The sequence below is a fragment of the Empidonax traillii genome, unplaced genomic scaffold (genome assembly GCF_003031625.1).
Source record: "Empidonax traillii isolate 1590-97213 ecotype Southwest subspecies unplaced genomic scaffold, ASM303162v1 scaffold519:size850040, whole genome shotgun sequence".
NCBI classification, from domain to species: Eukaryota; Metazoa; Chordata; class Aves; order Passeriformes; family Tyrannidae; genus Empidonax; species Empidonax traillii.
In genome coordinates, this window is record NW_020955712.1 from 205,482 (window position 1) to 210,155 (window position 4,674).

The 4,674-nt window shown below is 57.8% G+C and overlaps 1 protein-coding gene across 1 annotated transcript in view; it reads right to left on the reverse strand.

Annotated features, from left to right (window-relative positions):
• Positions 1-4,357, reverse strand: part of ZBTB7C (zinc finger and BTB domain containing 7C) — a 149,615-nt gene extending 145,258 nt beyond the window's left edge. The window contains exons 1-2 of the mRNA XM_027896886.1: positions 4,296-4,357; positions 3,350-3,422 (exon numbers count right to left, since the gene is read on the reverse strand). The gene's annotated coding sequence lies outside the window, so the exon portion shown is untranslated. The remainder of the gene's footprint in view (positions 1-3,349; positions 3,423-4,295) is intronic.
• Between the last annotated feature and the right edge of the window lie 317 nt (positions 4,358-4,674).

Below are 4,674 nucleotides of genomic sequence, written 5' to 3' on the forward strand. Positions count from 1 at the left end.
AAATAAATTAAAAAAAAAAAAAAAAAAGAAGAAGAAGTATGATTAAAACCAAAAAGCATAAACAAACAAACCATGTAACCCAGAATAATGACTTCGGGGAAAAGCGCCAAAAAAATTGTATAAGCTTCTGGAGCGTGGCAAGAGAAGAGAACAGAGAGTCCTCACTGCTGAGGAGAGTGTGCAGCTGCAGTGGGACAGGGCCTGGGACTGCAGGGATGCCCTGGGCAAGCCAGGAAGGAGGAAGGTTTCACTTGGATTTAGCTGCCTAAGCATGTCTTCAGGCACCTGATTCTGGTAACTGCAAAGCCTCAGACCAGGTACACTCAGACCTCTGTTATAAAGGCCTAATTGCCCCTCTGCTCTGTCCTGGTGAGACCCCTCCTGGAGTCCTGTGTCAAGTTCTGGGGTCTCCAGCACAAGAAGGATGTGGAGCAAGTCCAGAGGAGGCCACAGAGATGCTCCAAGGTGCTCCTCTGCTCTGGAGCCGGGCTGGGAGAGCTGGGGGGGTTCACCTGGAGAAGAAAAGGCTTTAGGGAGACCTGAGAGCCCCTTGCAGGGCCTAAAGGGGCTCCAGGAGAGCTGGAGAGGGACTGGGGACAAGGGATGGAGGGACAGCACAAGGGGGAATGGCTTCCGACTGCCACAGGGCAGGGATGGATGGGATATTGGGCAGGAATTGTTGTCTGTGAGGCTTGGGAGGCCCTGGCACAGGTTGCCCAGAGAAGCTGTGGCTGCCCCTGGATCCCTGGAAGTGTCCAAGGCCAGGTTGGATGGGGCCTAGTGGAAGGTGTCCCTGCCCATGCCAAGGGGGTTGGACAGGATCCACCAGGATTGGTCCCCGAGGCTGCCCCAACCCCTGTGCAGGACCTCGCACTTGGCCTTGCTGAACTTGGGCCCACTTCCCGAGCATGTCCAGGTCCCTCTGGATGCCATCCGATCCCTCAGGCACGTCAGCTGCACTCAGCTCAGTGTCATCTGCAAATACAAACCCCTCTGAGCCATTCTTGTCCTACAGCTTCATCATTTTCGGCAGCGGCATGCAATATTCCGCAGGGGATGACAAACTGGGGGCACACAGGGTGGACAGCTCTACCCAGAGCCAAGCTGATGCTTTTCTGAAAAACAGGGAGCACGGAGGGATGCACCTCTTGCTCCCCTCCTGGCAGGGAAGCATTTTGGGGGGGTGTGTTTTGCACTTAGGGGTGTCCACCCTGAAGCAGCACCTTAGAACTAACGGGGTGCCACACGAAAACCGCGGTGAGGAGGACAGGGCGAGTGTGCAGCATTGAGACAGGGCCAGCAGAAAATGGGGCAGCACAGGCAGCCACACTCCTAAGATACTGACACTGCAGCAGAGAAGATAAATGACTGGCCCAAGGCCACACAGCGAGGCAGTGTCCCCTCTACGTGACTTTCAATCCCTGCTCCAGCACAGGATTGCTAAGGGATCCTTCAACAAAATGTTATATTGGCTTTGAAACCATGTGATTTATTTTTTAATGCACATACACACTCACACATAAACATACCCTTTTTTTTCCGGCTTCTTCCTTTCTCCTCCACCCAGATACACTCAGACACGTCTCTGAATAACCAGAAGAAGTGAAAACTTTCTATTTCCCCACTAAAGAAGAACTTGTAGGGGTTAACTTGACTCCAGGAGCTGGGGCTTCCCACGAAGAAGGATGCTGCCAACAGTCCCACCTGGCAAATCAGTGCCTGTATTTACAATTGCATGCCCTGAGATACTGCAAATATTTCCTAGAAGCTATAAACCCCATCCCAACAGTTGCAACGGGAGTGGGGATAAATTAGCTGAAGCCTGTCACTCGGTGAAGTCACGCTGGAGGAGATCCATCCAGGTAATCCATCTTTCTGCTGCGTTATACAATGACACAGTAATGGTCAGCCCAGAGGGATTTCTTTAGGAAAACTCAACTGTTACTAAAATGGTAAGTTAATATCGAGCAAGAACTCAGCCATCATTAGACGGAAGGACAGGCACGACAGGGAATAAAATATTACAGTCCCCATTCAAATATTTTTATTTACCAGAGCAGGAATAAATAGACCTATCTGCAGGCTGCAAAGAGAGGGGGCTGGGATTAAAAGAAAAGAAAAACAACAACAACAACAACAACAAAAACCCAACCACAATAAACCTGCACACATCGATTCCATCCTTGCCATTTTTCCTAATAAACAGCCCGGCACGGCTGTGTTGGTGGGCAGCTGGGGTGGAGGAAGGCACGCAGCCCAGCTCTCACAGGGACACGGGACACAAATCCGAGCTCAGGCTCTGCCCTTTTGTGTTGATTAAAAAAAAAAAAAAAAAATCTTAGAAGAAAGCAAGAAAAGTTATGTGGCTAATAAAGGGCTCTATTGTGCCATCAATTTTTTAAGCTTTAATGATTTCGGGAGGAAGTTCAGCTCAGCAATCAATAGCACAATACGGGCAGGAGGGCTGGGAGGAAATTCAGCACTGGAGCTGCGGGGAGTGCTGGTGGAAAGAGTGGGTCCAGAGGAGGGGGGTTCCCCTTGCTGAAGGCAGAGGGACCCCTGTCCTGCACAGATCCCCGTCCTATTCAGCTGGCACGGTGCGAGCTCCCCCTCCTGCCACACGGTGCGTGTGGCCAGGGGACAGCGGGGAAATTTGGGGATGCCAAGGCTGCTGCCGTGGGGAGGGAGGTGGCAAAGCGCCCACGCCAGCTGGGCTGCCCGCCCCACGCTCCCCACACCAGGGGTGAGCACATCCAGGGATGCCCACCCCACACCAGGCACATCCCAGGGATGTTAGCTGGCACATCCCAGGACTGATCATCCCACACTCCCCATACTGGGGGTAAGCACATCCAGAGGTGCTCACCCCACACCGGGCACATCCCAGGGATGATCACCCCACACTCCTTACACCCGGGATGAGCACATCCCACGAATGTTCACCCCACACTCCCCGAATCCAGGCTTAGAACATCCCTCAGATGCTCGCCCCTTGCTGAGCTCATCCCAGGGTTGCTTGCTTCCCGCTCCCCACACCCCAGGGCTGAGCACATCCCAGGGATGCAGGCACCACACCGGGCACATCCCAAGGATGGTCACCCCACACTCCCCACGCCCAAGGTGAGCACATCCCGGGGATGCTCACACACACACACACACACACACACACACACACTCCCCACGCTGGAGTTAATACCATCCCAGGGATGCTCGCCCCACACTCCCCACAACCCGGGCTGAGCCCATCCCAGGGATACTTCCACCAAGCCCACCAGCCCCTGAGCACCGAACCCCGCACACCCCCACCCTCCCCCGGGCAGCCCCGCTCCCCCCGCAGCAGGACACGTACCGCATCGCCCAGGCTCGCCACTGCCGCCGGGATGAGGGGGGCTATCCGCGGGATGATCCTGCGCCAGGCGAACCTAAGGGACACGGTGACACAGTGCGGAGCTCCTTCAGCACCAGCGGGGACAACGCCTCGCCCGAGGTGCCACCCCGACGCTGGGCAGGAGCCACAACCGCCTCCGAGTTCACAGGGGGCTCGGGCAGCGGCTGGAGAAAAACCGGGATAAAAACCCGCCAGGGAGGGCTCTCCAGCACCGGGGGCACCCCGAGCCGTCGGGTCGCTGCCCCGCTGCGAGGTGCAGGGGATGAGGGACGGGACGGGACGGGACGGGACGGGACGGGACGGGACGGGACGGGACGGGACGTGATGGGATCACCCCGCGCATCCCATCCCTCACTACAAGTAAAAGCCGATCCCTAAGTTGATCCCGCACGTCAGTGAGCGCTCCGCGGGGTCGCTTCAGCGGCACGGCGAGAGACCGCGGGCAGCGGGAACTCGGGCAAAAGTTTTGCCAAAATCCAAGGCAATACGATAAAAATTACTAATGTTAACTAATCGCCACAAAACAATAAAAAACAATAACAGTTTTTCAATTTAAAATAGTCATTATTACGATTAACTGGCGTGTAGAAAGAGGGGAATATCCGACCTGGAAGCCGGGAGCGCCCGGTGCTGCCTCTGCGCGATGCTGCCGCAGCTCGGGGAACACCGGGAGAACCGGGCACAGTCCGAGGGCACCGGGAGGGACGGAGGGAGGGACGGGAGGGGACGGAGCGGGGGGGACACCCCCCTGGTCCACCCCCGTCGGCGAAGGCAGCAGGCGGGGGACCCCACACCCCGCTCCCACTCGGGAATCCCGGCAGGGCCGAGCGGGAGGAAAAACTGAGCATTTCTTAAAATACTAAATAAAGAAGAAAAAAAAATAAAGTAAAATAAAACCAGAACTCACCGTCCAAAGCGAATCAGCAGCGAGGGAGCCGCGGGCGGTGCAGGGTGGGGGGGAGCATCGCCCCCGCCGTGGGACGGGACGGGACGGGACGGGGCAGGACAGGGCGGGGCGCGGCACCTCGGGGGGCTGGCGGCGGACACGGCACGGCGAGGGGCACGGCGGCACCGCCCGCCCCGTCCGGCCGCGCTGACCCGCGGCTGCCGTGCCGGCGGCTCGGCGGCGGTGCCAGCCAAGGGCCCGGATGTCGCTGGCCCCGCTCCCTCCCCGTGTCGCCGGGGGTGACACGGACCGGGCAGGGGGTCCGGGGGTCCCGCCCGCCCCGTCGGGGGCACCGGGCGCTGCCACGTGGGACGGCGGCGGGGGGGGGGGGGGAACACGC